At 45.5% G+C, this 19,967-nt stretch overlaps 1 pseudogene; it reads left to right on the top strand.

The window, feature by feature from the left end:
* The first annotated feature begins 5,936 nt into the window (after nt 1-5,936).
* On the top strand, nt 5,937-6,601 carry LOC114108870 (COX assembly mitochondrial protein homolog; annotated as a pseudogene).
* The last annotated feature ends 13,366 nt before the right edge of the window (nt 6,602-19,967 follow it).

The raw sequence follows: 19,967 nt of genomic DNA, 5'->3' as shown, positions 1-19,967 counted from the left end.
TTTCATCTCAGTTTAAGCAAAGAATTAGGAAAATGAATCTTTAAGAAGAAAGGAAACACAGGATGCCTCCAACACCAAAAAGAAATCCACTCTTTCTGGGTGATCTATTGAGCCTTCTTCATTAAGGCATATCAGTGGAGTTACCTGGAATCTCTAACCTTACACCAGTGCTGAGAACTCTGTATTAATCTATTTCATACAGAATGAAAATAAGTCTCAGAGGTTAAGCAACTTGCTTCAGGCCATATAGGTGGTAGGTGCCAGCTCTGAGGCCCTTCAACCTCACTTACCTTTGTAGGCCTCCCCGCCCCATAAAACAAACAGCAGCATGCAATGAACGAGAAATACTCCTTCTCTTTGAAAACACGATTAAAAATAATTAAAACTTTTGCCTCCATTATCCAGCCTTATCCCTTGTTGGCTACCTATGGTGAGTATTACATTTTATTTAGGCCTGTTTATCCAGTAACTTTCAGGCCCTGTCAATGTACCAGCTCATTAACTAATATTAGCTCCAATAGTCAAGAAGCAGGTTGATTCAAAAACCTGATTCCTCAAAGGTACTTAACTGTTGCTGTGGGTCCAACAGGACAGTCATTCAGGCCCACATGCTCTGTGAGCTACAGGGCTTCTGACTTCAGATCCGTCCTCCATGAGTCCGGCAGGCAAAGCCCCTTCCAGCTGTGCCTAGCATGGAAATAGGCTTTCCGAGGCCAGCAGTCTCCAATTTTAATCTGAACTGGGAAAACCTTGAGAGCTTGTTACAACCTGGGTTACTGGGCTCTTGCTGTTGTTGTTGAGTCGCTCAGCTGTGTCTGACTCTTGCAACCCCATTGCCTGTAGCCCTCCAGGCTCCTCTGTCCATGGGATTTCCCAGGCAAGAGTACTGGAGTGGGTTGCCATTTCCTTCTCCAGGGGAATCTTCCCAGCCCAGGGATCGAACCCACGTCTCCTGCATTGGCAGGTGGGTTCTTTACCACAGAGCCACATGGGAAACCCCCCTGGGCTCTATGCACAGAGATTCTGATTCAGCAGATCTGGGGTGAGGCCTGAGAACTGGCCTTTCTTTCAAGCTCTCAAGTGATGCTGAGGTGCCTGGTCTGGACACCACATTTTGAGGATCACTCTGACAGACCCCACTCAAACCTTGCCCCCAGGGTTCTCCATCTCCGGAAGCAAGAGGAGACAAGACAAATTTGAGGCAAGAGTGTGTTTTTGCACCAGAACGAGAACCAGGCCTGTGCCTCCCTTTTCCAGAGCTACTCAGTTTCTCCCAGAACTCCCAAAGGCCCAAGGGGCCCTTCCAATGACAGGCTAACTCAGTCCCATCTCTTTAAACACGCCACATGGGGGGAAGAAAGAAAATAAAATTGAAAAGACCATCTGAAGAGCAGAGTAAGTCCTCCTTGCCCCTCAAAGGGGACTCTGAGAGTGTTAATCGCTCAGTCATGTCCTACACTTTGAGATCCCATGGACTGTAGCCTCTGTCCATGGGATTCTACAGGCAAGAGAGGGTTGCCATTCTCTTCCTGAGTGGATCTTCCCAACCCGGGGATCGAACCTATGTCTTCTGCATTGTAGGCAGATTCTTTACCATCTGAGCCACCAGGGAAATCCTAAGGGGTCTTTAAGCAGTAAGAAGAAAATGCTAACCTCCCTGCCCCTCCCCCTGAAACTCCACTCCTTAGCATGAAGGCCCAGCGACTATTCTTCCTTTTTGTAGGGGGGTGGGGCGGGGGGGCTTTCAAGGTTCAGAGTCTTCTTCTATGTCAGACAAACAACATTTTGTAAATTACCCTAAACTATTCTTTCAGAAGTTTTATTTCACCCTCTCAGAGAATCAGGCACGAAAACAAATCAACACCCCCTCACAGGGTACCTCCCCAAGTATTTTTTCTCTTTAGACCTATAGTTTCTGAAAGTACTTTTCACCGTGCAGATAAGAGAGGCTGGGGTTAATCTACAACATAGTGGATGGTTGCTGGACTAATGATTGATTTTTTTCACCTCAAATGACATTCAATTAAGAAACATGTATAAATTATCAACTGTTTCCAGCTTGAACGGTAATTTATAAAGTTGTAGGGACGAGAGCTTATGAAATATTTTGAGCCTGGAAGATGTGTTCCAGGCTGGAATGTCTGTGGGAAACAGCCTCTCCATGAAGATTTCCTGCTCCAAAATGCCTTGATTAATTACCGTAAACAGCTTTGAGGGAAAAGGGCGCAGCATCTCATGTCTGGCAGGACACTGGTAGGGTTCGTTGGAAACTCGAATGCAAGCCAAATGCAGCAAAGCCAGGCCTCTTCCATTCAGGGCTGGTCCGGCTCCAGGGAAACGCCTTGGGCTTGGGACAGCTCTGGAAAGGCTCTGCTCTAGTTGGCACTGAACCCAAGTCCATTTCTTCTTCTACTCCCAGGTCCCCTGAGAGAATGAGTCAGCTTCAGGGCCTGGGAGGTGTGGGCTGTAGCTGAGAGCTGGAGGACCCTATCAAGAATAACCCAGGGCAAGGACTTCCCTGGTGGCGCAGGGGTTAAGATGTCAACGCAGGGGGTGTAGGTGCGATCCTTGGTCGGGGAACTAAGATCCCACATGCCCTTCGGCACAGCCACCCACCCCCCAAAAAAAGACATTAAAAAAAGAATAATCCAGTGCCCTGCCAGGTCTTCACTGAGAGACTGTCTTTCAAGAATTCCAAAATGAAATGAAGCATTATGGAAAAGAAATATGGTATGTACTGGCAGTATCCTGCAGAGATTTTTTAACATATATTATCTTATTTAGTTCTCACGTTAAACCTGCAAGACAGGGACTATTGCCTCTTCTGTTACACATGGGGGAAAAGGGTGCTCAGAGAGGTCAAGTAATATGCCCAGCATCTGATTGACAGAACTAGGAGAAGGACCAGAGACTGTTTCACTCCAAAGCAATGAGCTTGTCTACTAGATCCCTCTAATTATCTGCAGGGAGAGGGAAAATTCAAAACAGGTCTACAATATTTATTTAAAGCAATTCAGACGAGTAGAAAACAGGCAGCAGGTTTTTATCAATGTCAAGGAGCGATTCCTACTACTAGGTCCTTGGGCAATATTTTGAAGTAGGTAACGTTGGGTTTACAACCTTCCCATCTCCCGGTCTCTCTCTCCTTCCACCCAGGGCCTGCATCATCCCCTCTATCAGAGCTCCCTTCCAGCTCTTGGAGTTTTCCAGAACTCTGATGAGGTCTCACATTCAGTCATAAAGACCGGGAAATAGTACTAGTATCTCCTCTACAAGAAAAAGAGAACAAAATCATCTAGGGACTTTTGCTGGTGGTCCAGTGGCTAAGACTGTGCTTCCAATGCAGGGGGCCCAGGTTGAACCCCTGGTCAGGGAACTAGACCCCACATGCCACAACCAAGACTTCATGTGCCCCACCTAAAACTCACCTGCTGCCACTGGAAAGGGTCTTGCATCCTGCAACTAAAACCAGGCTCAGCCAAATACGTACATAAAAGAGACAAACATCTTAAAAATGAATCCTTCCCTTCCGAACATCAACCTATTTCCAATGCCTCCATATACCCTGGCTCAACCTGTGAAATGAGAGTACAATGCATCTGAGTAATTTGGACTGTGCCTATGACAAATGGGGGTCAACTCTTCCGAGAGAGATCTGCATTTTAGAGCTTTCGGTGAATTTCTAATGTTCCATTTTATGAGCTGGGAGATGTTTTTCTTCCCGACTCACCCACTTTTCACATTCCCCACGCAGTTAGGGGACCGCTTACCCAGACATCCACCATACGAAAGTGTGTCAGATCTGGTTAACATGACCAGGTTTTGACTCGGTGCACCTTCCCGCTGCTGTCGTTTTCTCCTGAATAAACAGATTGAATCTTTTCATGAACACGCTTCTACCGAGGAATGGCATCATGCCAAGAAAACCCTCTGGAGTCAGCGTAGCCATGAGACGTCCTCAGATTCTAGAAGAGTTGAATGGTGTTGTTTCTGCCCCCAAATATTTCACTAAATATCAATATTTATGTGACCAAAATATTAAGTCACCAAACTTTTAATTTTTTATGCAAAGTAGTCAAAATATGTTCTGTTCAGACATGTTACTTGCTTGGGTTTGTTGAATAGCTGGTAAGACCTGTCTTGCTTATTAGCATCAGAGTACACACAGCTAGACAGCCAGAGCAATTTAGAGAAACTGAAATGTTAAACTAAGTGTTTACTTGTGAAGCCAAAGTTACACCAGCTTTTCTTTCACTTATTATTAAGGGAAAATTGCCTGGGTATTTAAAAATTCAAAGCTATATCTTCTGAAGCAGAATGGATAAGATGCCTTTACTGATGTGGAAGGCCAAATTTGCTTCCTATAATAGCTGGAAATAAAAGGAGGAAGAAATATAAATAGTGGGTAAAGGAAACATAGATATACATCGGTAGAACATAGGAAGCATAGATAGAAAACTCTGCCATTTGCCCTTTATCACCTAATATATATTCTGATCAATCACTGGCTCTGGGGGACATCTGCTCGAGGCTCTGGGGATGTGATATGTTGTTGTTGTTTAGTCACCAAGTCGTGTCTGACTCTTTGTGACCCCATGGACTGCAGCACACTAGGCTTCCCTGCCCTTCACTATCACCTTGCTCAAACTCAAGTCGATTGAGTCGGTGATGCCATCCAACCATCTCATCCTCTGTCACCCCTTGTCCTCTGCCCTCAATCTTTTGCAGCATCAGGGTCTTTTCCAATGAGTTGACTCTTTGTATCAGATGGCCAAAGTATTAGAGCTTCAGTACTATGTTAGTAATATCAGAAGAGCAGAGTATTGCTCCCAGGCCTCTTCTGTACATGTCATACACTTTTTAGCACATGCGTGTGTATGCACACACGCACACACACACACACACACCATGCTCCTACCTACCTATCTCTCAGTCCTTCCCAGGCCCTCTGTCCTTGGGCCTTTGCTCGACTGTTTCCTCCTCCAGATACGCTCATCCAACCCTTAATTTTCCTCCCACTAATTAAATGTTACTCATTTCTCAGGGCCCATTGCAAATGTTGCTTTCTTCAAGATGTCTTTCCTGACCCTTTTCAAGGCACATGTCTCCCTGTTTGAGCCACTCAAGCACTATCTTTGGATTTACCAAATGGGCCTTCTATCACAGTTATTTGTGTCCAATAACTGTTATTGGCCCCCTCCTAGAACTCCCACCAGAAAGGGATCCGTGGCTCACCCATCCTTGCATCTTTAGTGATGCTTGGCACAATATCTTGAGCACAGAACCTATTCAACTGGTGTGATACTGAATGAAAGTGAGAAGAAAACTGAGGAAGGGTAAAGATGAGACATAAACCTGGAATATTCTCTAATTTCTCCCTTAGAAAAGAGGATCCTTTTATTTTTGGCTTTTTTTTTTCTTTTTTCATTGGAGGATAATAGCTTTACAATGTTGTGTTGGTTTCTGCCATACATCAACATGAATCAGCCGCACGTATACACACGTCCCCTTCCTCGAGAACCTCCCTCCCACCTCCCAGTCCATCCCACCCTTCTAAGTTGTCTCAGACCGCAGGGTTCAGGCTCCCTGCATCATACAGCAAATCCCCCCTGGCTACCCATTTCACATATGATAATGCGTATGTTTCCACGCTGCTCTCTCAGTTCATCCCACTCTCTCCATCCCCCACTGGGTCCACAAGCCTCTTCTCTATGTCTGCGTCTCCACTGCTGCCCTGTAGATAGGTTCATCAGTACCACCCTATAGAAGGACCCTTTTTAAATACTTCCCATCTTCCAGGGCTCTTCCCAGCCTTGCTTTGAGTATGAAATCCAGCTGATCATTCTTACACTTTCCCTGTAGTTATTTGTGATCCTGGATAGAGGTGAGAATGCTCGTCTAGAGAAGTAAGAGTGGGCAAGAGGCTGGTGCTCGCCATGCAGAACAAGAAGTACCAGGAGGCTAGAATTTCAATAACTGGGACTGTTTGCTCATCTCGCACACATACTTGCATTGTGGCCTTGCAGGTCAAGCTCTACACCATGGCTTTATGCCTAGTCCAAAATAATTCCAGTTCATTTGTGGTTTTTTTCACAGAGGGAGCTCCAGCAACAGACTCTAGTATCCTGTGGCTTTCTAGTCTCCTCTAAGCAATGGTATATAGACAGACCTAATTTTTTAACCCCAGTCTGGGCTCGACTCCACAGAGCAGCATCTCAGACATGTTAAGAAAGATGTTTTGATCCCTAAAATATTAAGGGGAAAGGCCTGAGAGATGTTCTGAACAAGTTTAATATTCCACGAAATGTTACAAGGTCTCCGGAATCCTTATGGCAGTAAAATGCCAGAAAGAAAATTCTGCATTGCAAGAATGTCTAACCACTTACTATAATGATCCAGCCACGTATGAGGAATGCAAAATGGAATACCTCAAGGAAAGGCAAGAATTTAGAAATTGGACTTACTACCAAGAAAAGGCTACAGAAGCTTCCCACAAGCATGCAGGCAAATATTCAAATGATACTCAGGAGTTCCAATGTTCATGGAAATCATAATCACCTAAAATAATGAACCCAAGGAAATGTGTTTGCTTTACCCTTAATTATGGAAATAATTTAATCCGAAATAAAGAAAAAAAAAAGTTCGCTTTGGAAAGAGTCTCTTTGTTCAGCTTTTTATCAGTGCCTGATTACGCTTGGGACATTTTAATTCTACTGAGTAACTTGTTATTTATGATATAACTTATTACTAAGTCTTGTCCGATCAAGATCCCATGGACTGGGTTCCATCAGGCTCCTCTGTCCATGGGATTCTCCAGGCAAGAATACTGGAGAGGGTGGCCATTCCCTCCTCCAGGGGATCTTCCCGACCCGGGGATGGAGCCCAGGTCTCCTGCATTGGCAGGCGAATTCTTTACCACTGAGCCAATTTAGGAGCTCGGGTTACAACGCAGACAGATTCCCCCACCAGGCAGCCTCATCCAAGTCCTGTTGCGGTGGCTGCTCTTCCCACAAATACCACTGCCCATTGGGGGTCAGGGGCCAAGCCTCTGTACACAGAGGGCTAGTGCTCCCAAATGGCCTGACCTGCTGACCAGGAGGAGGTCCGTGTGAGGCTTTCAGCAGACTTTGGCCCCTGTCCAGGAGTGATGTGAGGTTAAGGAAAGGCTCACTCGTGGCTTCCCTGCTGCTATCCTGGACATTTCTGTGTAGTGTATTCCAACCCTACCACCCTTCTCTTCCTTCACCCCTACCCCACCATCCTGTGAGCTTTGCCAAACTTGGCTCCAGCCAACTAACTCTCTTCCAGTCCCCCTCTTTGTTAAAGTATAAATGCTAGGGTCATCGGGCTTCCCTTATAGCTCAGTAGATAAAGAATCCGCCTGCAATGCAGGAGACCCCAGTTTAAGTCCTGGGTTGGGAAGAGCTGCTGGAGAAGAGATAGGCTACCCACGCCAGTGTTCTTGGCCTTCTCTTGTGGCTCAGCTGGTAAAGAATCCGCCTGCAATGCAGGAGACCTGGGTTCCATCCCTGGAATCGAACCCAGAGAAATGCTCTTAAGTTATACAAAGGGGAAAGGCTACCCACTCCATACTCTGGCCTAGAGAATTTCATGGACTATATAGTCCATGAGGTCACAAAAAGGGGGACACGACTGAGCGACTTTCACTTTTTTACTTTGATTTTCATGTTCTAAGATTTAGCTTGGAAGTAGAGAATCGGATGGTATCTGTTTCTGCTTCTTCAGCTTCTCTAATTAGTGCAGATTTTGGTAGAACCACAACTTGTTAGTTTTCCCAGGGAAAAGGTCAACTAGAGGCTCAGGAGGCAAAGCTGGGAGACCTGCATGACAGGGTCAATGCTCTCAGACTAGAGGAAGAATCTTTCTCCAACCAGGCATCCTCAGGGGCGGCTTCTAGAAAAATCAAGGAGAAATCGTTTCCTTTTTAGTTTGTCCACAGGTGTGCCTCTCTGGCAACCCTGCACCCTCACCCCACAACACACATCTGGATCAGGACTGAATTTCCCAATCTCAATATGAGCCCCTCTTTTCACGCGCCCCCTGCCTTTGTTACCTGGCAACAAAAACCTGTACAGTATCATGGACCTACTGTACAGCACAGGGAACTCTGCTGGAGATTCTGTGAGAATCTGAATGGGAAAAGAATTTAAAGAACAGATACATGTACACGGATAACTGAATCACTTTGCTGTATACCTGAAATGAATTGCTGCTTTTGAACTGTGGTGTTGGAGAAGACTCTTGAGAGTCCCTTGGACTGCGAGGAGATCCAAGCAGTCCATTCTAAAGGAGATCAGTCCTTGGTGTTCATTGGAAGGACTGATGTTGAAGCTGAAACTCCAATACTTTGGCCACCTGATGCAAACAGCTGACTCATTTGAAAAGACCCTGATGCTGGGAAAGATTGAGGGCAGGAGGAGACGGGGATGACAGAGGATGAGATGGCTGGATGGCATCACCGACTCAATGGACACGGGTTTGGGTGGACTCCGGGAGTTGGTGATGGACCGGGAGGGCTGGTGTGCTGCGGTTCACGGGGTCACAGAGTCAGACACGACGGAGCTACTGAACTGAACTGATACCTGAAATTAACACAACACTGTTAATCAACTAAGTTCCAATATAAAATAAGACTTTTTAAAAAGCGTTTACAACAAACTCTGCCACTTTCTTACTATGAGTGAGAAAATGCCCAAACCCCCCACATCAGTGTGCTTTCACCTACAAAAAAAGGGGTGTTCCCCAAGTGATAGCGGCTGGAAGAGAAGCCAAGGGGCCCCAAGACCATGTCAAGTTGCTTCAGTTTCCCCAGGAGCCACCCTATACGATCCTCAGTTCTTCCAAAGTACCTTCAGTTCTTCTCCAAAAATAAGAGCTGTTCACAAAGGTACCATCCCCACACATCACACCCCATGGCAGGGGGCACACTGGCTGGTACGCCCAGAAGTGTCAATGCCCAGAAGCTCCTCAGACACATTTGGGAATCCTTCCCTTCATTGGGAGGAAGGATAATAGACCTCATCCCCGTCTGTTCCTCTACCCTGATGTTCTTTGGCAAATGAGCAAGTTGTTTAGTCACTAAGTCATATCCAACTCTTTTGAGAGCCCTTAGACTGTAGCCCGCCAGGCTCCTCTGTCCATGAGATTTCCTAGGCAAGAATACTGGAGCAGGTTGCCATTTCCTTCTCCAGGGGATCTTCTCCACCCAGGGATCGAACCCACATTTCCTGTGTTGGCAGGCAGATTCTTTCCCACTGAACCACCTGGGAAGCCCAAATTAGCAAGTACAAAGGAAAAAAGACAAGGGCAGAAGTTAAGGGCAGGGCCTTGAAGTCAGGAAAGTCTGAGTTCAAACTACAGTGAGAACTCAGCAATGGCGGTCATTACCAGTAGTGAGTGAGGACTCGGCTCAGCCTTGTAATATGTGTCAGTGGCGCCCCCTGAACCGCTCGGGTCAGTGCCTGCAAGGACATTTTATCGCATAGCTCTGCTGCTGCTGCTGCTGCTAAGTCGCTTCAGTTACGTCCGACTCTGTGTGACCCCACAGATGGCAGCTCTCAGGCTCTGCCGTCCCAGGGATTCTCCAGGCAAGAACACTGGAGTGGGTTGCCATTTCCTTCTCCAATGCATGAAAGTGAAAAGTGAAAGTGAAGTCGCTCAGTCGTGTCTGACTCTTCACGACCCCATGGACTGCAGCCCACCAGGCTCCTCCGTCCGTGGGATTTTCCAGGCAAGAGTACTGCAGTGGGGTGCCATTGCCTACTCTGACCCATAGCTCTGGAGAACGTTTAATAGAATGGAGGATCCTTAATTTAAAAGTCCACATGAAGCAGAAGGTAGACCGCTGGTGGGCAATTCTCAGAAGCAGCAATTCCATTTCCAGTTTTGCCCACATATAAATTTGTTTCAGAGCAATTTTAGAGCTACAGAGGAAGTAATTCTCCTTTATGATTTTTTTTTTCTGTATCAAGGGAATATAATGACACATTCCAGAACTTAGTTTAAAAGGAAACTCGCATTTTAATTTTTATCTATTATTCATTTTTTAGTCACACTGCTGGGGCATGTGGAATATTAGTTCTGCAACCATGGATTGAACCCACACCCCCTGCAGTGGAAGCATGAAGTCTTAAACACTGGATCACCAGGGAAGTCCCAAAATTTGTGTTTTTAATCTAATAACTACTTCGTATGTTTTCAATGAATACTGTAAAAAATAGAAAGGAGCTTTATTACTGTAAGTTCATGTCAGGAGACACTAACTAGAACTTCTGAATATGAAACAGGGTGTTAGGCATGAATAGAAGAGATGTTATGCAGATTAGATATAATTAGACATAATCGTTATCGTCAAGGAGCTTCTAGTGTCAAGAGCAGAGATTCTTAACTGAGGGTTATGGATGAAACTCGGAGGACCCATAAACCTTCTGAAATTGTGTATATAATTGTGTGTGTGGACAATTGGTTTGTGGACAATTTCTTGTCAGAAGGCCCAAAGCTTTCTTTAGATTTTCAAAGGGAGCCACAAAAAAAATGTATGTTTAAAAAAATTAAAAGGTTAAGAACCACAGATGAAGACAAAAGAATCATTTAACTGCAGGAATGTTTCTATGGAATGCCGTAAAAATAGACTATTCACAGTCATCTAATTCTGGGTTTTGCCTACTGGTATAGATAAAAGACAAGCTTAATTCTTGGCTTGCTGAATTTAAAGATAGCCTGAGTCTTTCATTCCTCTGTAAACATGTGATTTTTCAATACATTTGGATTTCTCAGAATTTGTTCACAAAACCTGTGCCAAGATCTACGGCCCCCTTGGTATTCCATTTGGGCTTCCCTGAGCCTCACAATAATTTATGCCACAGCCCACTGTGTTGAGCCCTCCTCCCTGGATGACTAACAGGAAGAGAACTTTGGCAGCAACACAGCCTTAATGAATGAAAAATGCAAACCTTGCAAATCCCTCTGCATTGAAATCCCCTGGAGTCTGGATGCAGACACAGTTCCAAAAAGCCTGCCTTTCCAAAGATGCAATTTACCGCCCTTAGAGGTTTGCTGTGGGCCACCCAAAGCACATAGGCCTGATTCAAACAGATTTTATCAGCCAAGCAGATATGCGGCTCTTTATGGTCAAATGGGGAAATCTGTTGACATGAGAAGTTTCATGATAAGTCACATATTATCACTACATACCTCAGTTTGATTTGCACAGGGTCAGCGACAGAACTGATCTCTGCCTCCACATAGCTCCACTGCATTCCTCCACCATATGTTGAAGAAGGAAGGAGTCTTTTAGCTAGTTATACCCTTGTATGGAGTTTTCTTCATAAAAACAATTGTATATTGAGGAAGAAGCCACCACTGAATTCTCACGGGGAGTAGCCAGGAATTTCCTTCCTTTCATAGACTTGAGCTCAGTGAGGTGAAGACTCTGGGGAGATGCTGCAAAGAGAAAGGCTGCCTCTTTGTTAGCAAATGAAAAATAGGCTTTCCTGGGGCGTGGGGGTACTATCCACCCTAGAAATGGGATTTTTATTTCCCCATGCAGGATACAAATTATAGTGCAGGTACGGAATCCATTATCCAAAACCCTTGAGGCCAGAGCTCTTTCAGGATTTGGAATCTTTTAGATTTTCTAAAAGTTAATAAGGAGGAATATACATAGACTAGATAAACAATAAGGTCCTACTGTATAGCACAGGGAACTATATTCAATATTCTGTGATAAACTATAATGGAGAAGAATATATGTTTGTATATATATGGATAACTGAATCACTTTCTTGTATAGCAGAAATTAACACAACACTGTAAATCAATTATACTTCAACAAAATAAAATTTTACAAAAGTTAACATGGAGCATATACTCTACACCACAGTGTGGGACAGCACCCCATAATCAAATAAATTTCAGTTTTTCCTTCTGCCACCATCAAACTATTGATCATATCTCCCCTTGTGCTACCAAGATGGGTACAAGTTCTGTAAGAATATTATTCTTGTACAAGGACAAACAAGAGAGGAAAGAGAAGGAAACTGATTTCTCCTCATGTCTCCCTTTCTTACCATGGAGAAAAAGTCTTTCCTAAATGCCGCAAGAAGACTTTGTCCAAACACGACTACCCAGAACTGTGTCTGAGATGTCATCTATTACAAACTCTTGGTAAAAATTCATTCCCTACACTTTGAAGGGATTATATCCTCCCGAAGTATGCTGCAGCCATAGCTGAACAAAAGTCAGAGTTCCTACTCAGGGAATATGTCAGGAATAGTATTGGAGACCCTCATGCTGGGAAAGGTTGAAGGCAGGAGGAGAAGGGGACAACAGAGGATGAGATGGTTGGGTGGCATCACCGACATAATGGACATGAGTATGCGTAGGCTCCGGGAGTTGGTGATGGACAGGGAGGCCTGGTGTGCTGCAGTCTGGTGGGGCTGCAGAGAGTCAGACACGACTGAGCGACTGAACTGAACTGAATACTGTTAGTAGATATTGGATAATATTGGATAATAATATTAATGACTAATATTAGTCTGACTAAGATCACTAATGGAGAATACCACCCAGATTCTATAAGATAAGCAAAGGCAGGGCCCTATTTCCTAGGAAAGGAACAGCAGAAACTGCCTAAATGGCATCTGATTAAAATATGAACCATCTCTGACCCTAATCTATGTGCCTCCTCTAAGAAGCATCTGTGGACACTGAAATTTAGACCTGCTACTCAGGTACACAAACTAATTTTTATTTATATAATATAACCAGTGGCAAATAGAGTTCTATCTTAGAACTTGATATTAAGGCATGGTGCTCTACTTGCAACAATATAAGGGAAGAGGATGATGGTACAGGAAAAAGGGGAAAGAAAGTGGAAAATGAGGCAATACAGAGACAAGCTATAGACCAGACTAGGTGATAGCAAACAATGGCCCTTGGGCCAAATCCAACCCATTACCTGTTCTTATAAATAAAGATTTACTGGTATACAGTCACGCCCCTTGGTTCACAACAGTAGAGTTGAGTGAGTGCAACAAAAACCATACAGCTTACAAAGCCTAAATATTTGCTTTTTCCTTCACAGAAAAAGTTTGGTAATCCATGAGTTGGACCAACTCACCAAAGCCAGGTATAAGAGAACAAATATAAGGAGACGCTCTCCATTCTCAGATCAAGAACAAGTCCTGGAGGAACTAACAGGAATTCCAATAGATGAGGTCACACAGCAACTGGGAATCTAGGTTAAGTGTCCTAAACTAAGTCCCAGCATAGTCACAGATGCCATAGCATCTTGGAACTCACAGGGCCATGGTGATTAGGGAGAAGGAAATAGCCAGGGAAAAGCTGGGTCCCAGAGGTGAGTGCAGGGCCAAAGGATTAAATAAATGACTTGGGGAGGAACTCACAATGAAAGCCAAGATAGATGCATGGTTCTTCCAAATGGATTTATAAAGGAGGGAGGAGTGGGAAGCATATGTGTGTGTTGTGGGGGGCGGGAAGGGGGACATCAATTCAACTCTGAAGGCAATAACCCCATACTTAGGGTGAGAGCCCCATGGATGAGCAACTAAAACCGGGAAAATCAGTGGTCAGCGCAGATGTGCAGCACAGAGCCAGAGCTTGGATATTATGTTTGCAATCAACCTGCAAGAGAGCTGAACAGTAATCCTTTGCTGGTTACAGGAAAACCTGGGGCTGTTGAAATGATTCCTGCTTCAAGTTAGAACCATTCTGAGAAGTATCTGGGACTGAGTGAGCCACATGGGGAGAGCTCAGCCACTCAACTGAGAGTCACTGGGGGCAGCAGAGGCCGGGACTCTTGGAAGATGAGTAAACCTAACTACTTCCATTGGGGGCGGTGACTTGACACTATTGACCTAGAAATACCACCCTCTACTTAGACAGTGTTAAAGAAAAACCAATTATTTCTCAACTCTGTATTTTCAAGATTCCCTCCTATTTGTGTAAGTACAAATCCATCAGCTACATCTTTCTCCCCAACTCTGTACTTTAATGATGTTGTTGTAACACAATACAAGATGATATTTTAGGTTAGTGTTTCCTGGTGGCAGCTGGAAAGGCACCTTAACATCAGTATTAAAAAAAAAATACTTGGAAATTGCATTGTGAGATGGGCTTCCGGCAGACAGAGAATCCACCCTATAGGGTGAGGATTCTTACAGCTCCATCAAAGAGGGTGTTCCCTTCCGGCAGGCAGTGTCCTTGACTCTTCCTGTTCTTCTGCAGTCCAGATCTCATAGGAAAGCTGCCCTAATCCTTGGAGATTTAGGTAAACTTGGTTTGAACTCCCAGAGTTATAGCTTGTGTGAGTTCAGGGCCTCTGAAAGTTTTCCCAAGAATTCCTGGCCTTTTAACCTTCTGGTTCCTTGTCTTTGCTCCCGCATCTGTTTCTCCAATCTGAATTCCATCCTGTTATGGGTTGAATTATGTCTCCCAAAAAAGTGTTAAAGTTCTAACTTCCAGTAACTCAGAATGTGACCTTGTTTGGATAGAGAGTCTCTGCAGAAGTAGTCAAGTTAAGATGAACCCATGAAGGTGGACATTAATCCAATATGACTGGTGTCCTTCTACAAAGGGGAAGTTTGGACACAGGAGTGGACCATCAGAGAGGGTTATGAGGTGAAGAGATTCAAGGAAAAGAGGGCCATTCTCAAGACAAGGAATACCTAAGGTACCAGAGACCAGGAGAGAGCCTACTCCAGAGACTTCAGAGGGTGAAAAGCCCTGCTGACACTTTAATCTCCAACTCCTGGCCTCCATACCTGTGAGACAATGCGATTCTGCTGTTTTAAGCAGTCTAATTTGTGGTCCTGTTTTACAAGAGCCCTAGGAAACCAACAGGGATCTTCCCCACCCAGGGATGGAATCCAGGCTTCTTGCATTGCAGGCAGATTCTCTACTGTCTGAGCCACCAGGGAAGTCCAGGAAACTAATACACATGTCCTATAGGCCTGGACTCAGAACCCTGCCCCTTGCCTTGAGGCACCAGCAAATCTGCTCAGGCAGGCTTCTCCTGGATTTCCCGCTGAGGTTCCCCAGAACACTGCAGCCTATCCCTCATGCTCCTTCAGAGACACCTCACACTACAGGAAGCCTCCTGGGAACTAGGAGGTTTGGGCCCCTGAACAGTCCTATCTGCCATCTCAAAAACTCCTAGAGGGACCTGGTGGTCTGGTGGTTAAGAAACTGCCTTGCAATACAGGGGATGTGGATTTGATCCCTTCTTAGGGAACTAAGATCCCACATGTCTCCGGGCAATTACACCAAGAGCTGTAACTAGGGAGCCTGTGCGCTTCAACTACTGAGTCCACGTGCTCTAGAGTCCACACACCACAACTAGTGAAGACCACGCACAACCCCTCCCCCCAAAACAAAAAAGGTCCTGGAGTTCTAGAAGAGAAAACCTCTCCCTTTCATTTCAGTATCATAAGGTTTACTCCTAGGGTTTAGATTTCTGCTTAGATTTGCACCTACAGGCCTTTGTCACTCTCAAAACAATAGAGCAGCAAGAAGATCTCTGTTCCAGTGAGAAGGTGGAGGGGGAAGAAAGTCCAGGGCGTTTCCTTTAACTCAGCCTTGGATTGACCAGATGGAGGGGCTGGTCCTCAGCTTTCTTTACAATAAACTCTCAGCATGATCAGGAGGGCATAAACCAAGTGGCTAATCGAAAGGGCCTACTTAATCTGTATGAAATACAATCACCAAACATGCCAGGCCACCTCTTAAGAAAAGTTGTCTTTTTTCCTCCTCTAAATAAAATGCACAGAGACAGGGAAAAACCATGCTATGATCTAGATTAATGATAAATATCAAAGCAAGATCTTTGATGGTAGCACACCCCTCGTTATAGAGATCAAAGCCTGAGCTCTAGGGATTTCCCTGGTGGTCTAGTGTTTTAGAATCCACCTTCCAATGCAGGAGACATGAGTTTAATCCTGGTTGGGGAACTGAGATCCCACATGCCACAGGGCACCTAGGCCCAAGCACCACAACCAGAGGAGCTTGTGTGCTGCAGTGAAGACCTAGTGCAGCCGAAATTTAAAAGAAGTAATACAATTTAAGATTGAAAAAAAAAAAAAAAAAAGAGCATGAGCTCTAGGAGCAGACAGAACTGGTTTTGAATCACAGCTCTACCACTTTTTGACTCTATAACCTTGGGCAAGTTCCACAGCCTCTGTTTCTTTATCTGTAAAATGAAAATAATAATAAAAACCACAGGATTATTATACATGAGCTAATCATGCCACATAATATGCAACAAAGGTACCTATAGTCAAAGCTATAGCTTTTCCAGTAGTCATGCATGGATGTGAAAGTTGGACCATAAAGAAAGCTGAGTGCCAAAGAATTGATGCTTTCAAACTGTGGTGCTGGAGAAGACTCTTGAGAGTATCTTGGACTGCAAGGAGATCACACCAGTCAATCCTAAAAGAAATCAATCCTGAATATTCATTGGAAGGACTGATGCTGAAGCTGAAGCTCCAATATTTTGGCCACCTGATTTGAAGAGCCCACTCACTGGAAAAAAACCCTGATGCTGGGAAAGACTGAGGGCGAGAGAAGAAGGGGGCGACGGAGGATGAGATGGTTAGATGGCATCACTGAAGCATCAGTGGACATGAGTCTGACCAAACTCATGGAGACAGTGGAGGACAGGGAAGCCTGGCGTGCTGCTACTCATGGGGTCCCAAAGAGTTGGACACGACTTAGCGACTGAACAACAACCACCTGCCAAGGGTTTAGCAAAGTACCTGCCTAATCCTTCCAGACGTTGTCTCTTGCACAATTAAAAGGGCTATCTTGGGACTTCCCTGGTGGTCCAGTGGTTAAGACTTCATACTTCCATATAGGAGGCACAAGTTCTATACCTGGTCAAGGAACTAAGATCCCACAGGACTCGAGGCCAAAAAAAAAAAAAAGGCCATCTCTCTAGGCTAAGTGGTTGGGGGCTTGGGGGAGGCCTCCTAGCTGTTGTTAGGAATTTTGTTTAGTTATTGATAACAGGGATTTGAAATAGTGGTTTAAACAAAATAGAAGATATATTCTCTTTCTTTTTCTTGCTCCTTCTCTCCCTTCCTCTCCCCTTTCCCCTCCCCATTCCCCCCTCTCTCCCTTTCAGAGAAACAGAGGGCAGCCCAGGGCAAGTATGGAGGCTCCCAATCACCAGGGACTGGGGATCTTTACCCCTCTCCTCTTTGCTTGGGCCTCCTTATCGCGTTGTTTCCTTCCTCGTGGTCACTTCATGAGAAAAGATGGAGCTCAGCCATTATCTGCGCATCACAGACAGCGGCCTGTCTCCTGGAAGGAACCTTCTCAGAGTCTTAACTGACAATTTCTGTCCACATTTCATTAGCTGAACCATCGGTCACATAGTCACACCCAGGTGCCAAGTGGGTAGGAAAGGCAGGCTTTTAGCCAGGCACTTTGCCTTTCCACATAAAATTGGAGTTCTCTTACTGAGGAGGAAGAGGGGAAGGGATTTCTACAAGCTGCTCTGGTCTCCGGAACAGGAGCCCTTGTTCCCTAATTTAATCTTCGCACAGGCTTGAAGCTGGAAAGGACCTGGGGCTCAGAGAAAAAGAACAATCACCCAGAAGGGCCAAGAGATGTCAGATCTTAGTTCCCCAACCAGGGAGCAAACCTGTGCCTCATGCAGTGGTAGGGCGGAGTCCTAACCAGTGGGCCGCCTGGGAAGGCCCTTACTGTTCCTCATAGTAAAACTGTTCTCCTTACCTGGGATTCAAAGCTCTTCAGAATCTTTCCAGACTTCCTTATCAGTGATCCCTATCCTCATCTTCCTGCATCTGGGCCTTGAGGATAATTATTCTCTCCACCTAGAATGTAGGATTCTGATCGCTTATCTGCCCACAACTAGGATTCTGATCTCTTATCTGCCCACAATGTAACCATCCATCAAAGCCCAGCTTAGATTCTACCTCCTCCATGGAGCCTACGCCCACTCTATGTGAAATGTTAGATGCTCAGTTGTATCTGACTCTGTAACCCCATGGACTATAGCACACCAGGCTTCTCTGTCCATGGAATTCTCCAGGCAAGAAAATACTGGAGTGGGTAGCCAGTCCCTTCTCCAGGGGATCTTCCCAACCCAGGGATAGAACCCAGGTCTCTCACACTGCAGGCAGATTCTTTACCATCTGGGCCACAAGCAGAGTCCAAACCTACTCTGTCGGTTCAGTTCAGTCACTTAGTCATTGTCCGACTCTTTGTGACCCCATGAATCGCAGCATGCCAGGCCTCCCTGTCCATCACCAACTCCCAGAGTTCACTCAGACTCACGTCCGTCGAGTCAGTGATGCCATCCAGCCATCTCATCCTCTGTCGTCCCCTTTTCCTCATGCCCCCAATCCCTCCCAGCATCAGAGTCTTTTCCAATGAGTCAACTCTTGGCTCAGAGGTTAAAGCGTCTGCCTGCAATGCGGGAGACGTGGGTTCGATTCCTGGGTTGGGAAGATCCCCTGGAGAAGGAAATGGCAACCCACTCCAGTATTCTTGCCTGGAGAACCCCATTGACGGAGGAGCCTGGTGGGCCACAGTCCACGGGGTTGCAAACAGTCAGACACAACTGAGCAACTTCACTTCACCTGACTTCACTTCACTTCAACCCTTCGCATGAGGTGGCCAAAGCACTGGAGTTTCAGCTTTAGCATCATTCCTTCCAAAGAAATCCCAGGGCTGATCTCCCTCAGAATGGATTGGTTGGATCTTTCTCTCTGTCTCTGAACACTTCTTAGAACATGAAAAGTTTGTCCTGGTCTTTCTGCATTTGGTCTTTATGGCCTTCCTATCTTACAGTGTAGTTTTCAAACCTCAACTACTATTTTATCTCTGGGTTTTCCTACTTCTTTCCTCGCCCTCACCTCGTTTAAGCACATAGTCAGACCTGGCCACAGGAAAGGAAGCAGGAACAAAAGAAATCTCTGGTTTTGTGTCCCACTGATGATATTTCCAGAGTGATGTTTAAAATGAGATCAAAGTAAGGAAAGACTAACAGAGGATCCCCCGGGGCTGGGTGGGGAAAGGAGGAGGAAGAAGCAGTACTCAGCCAAAAGACATCAGGCATCCAGAGTGTTTCTCCACCTGTTTTCAGGCAGAGGCCTGGGGAGGGAGCGAGACCTCTGAGAGGTGTGGGGTCTGGAAGCCACAGGCATTTGTGGTATGCTCACTGCATAGGGCTCCAGGGAGACGTAAGCCCCCAGAGAAGCTCTCTGAAGATGGGTCTGAGTGGATAAGGACCAGAACATCACAAACACTTTTAATCCTAGGTTGGCAAGAAGGAAGCTGAACAATTCCTGGGCTTTCCAGGCACAGCATGGGAGTATCCAAGAGATTTACAGGACCTAAAGGAACCAGGCAGACCTTTAGAAATGAAGGACATCTTAGTGGCCATCTCTATGCAAAAGCAACGAGCATGGTGGATATACCACATAGACACATCACTCAAGGAGCAGATGGACCTCTCCCAACACTTGGCCACTATTTACACCCTTTAAATCTTAGATGACTTGGAGATTAACTCTACTGGACTCTAAGCTTCTGGATGGCAGAAATATCAAAAGCTTCATAATAACTAAACTGTATTTCCTACAAATTTGAGTTGGAATCTCCAATTCCTCTAAACCAATCCATTGATACCTTGAAGCCTGGGTACACACTTTGGACTTGGAGGGAAAACTACCTTATCCCACTGCGGGCAGTGGCCTGCTGCACGGTTGGGGGCACTGAATGTAGCAGCGCCTGCATGGGACCTTTTGAAGGAGGTCGCCATTATCTTCAGCACCTCCACCATAGTTTGGCCCCAGGTAAACAACAGGGAGGGAACAGAGCCCCACCCATCAACAGAAAATTGAATTAAAGATTTACTGAGCATGGCCCCGCCCATCAGAACAAGACCCAGTTTCCCCTTC

Source organism: Ovis aries, chromosome 17, assembly GCF_016772045.2.
Source record: "Ovis aries strain OAR_USU_Benz2616 breed Rambouillet chromosome 17, ARS-UI_Ramb_v3.0, whole genome shotgun sequence".
Classification (NCBI taxonomy): Eukaryota; Metazoa; Chordata; class Mammalia; order Artiodactyla; family Bovidae; genus Ovis; species Ovis aries.
This window is presented reverse-complemented; position numbering and strand designations above follow the sequence as displayed.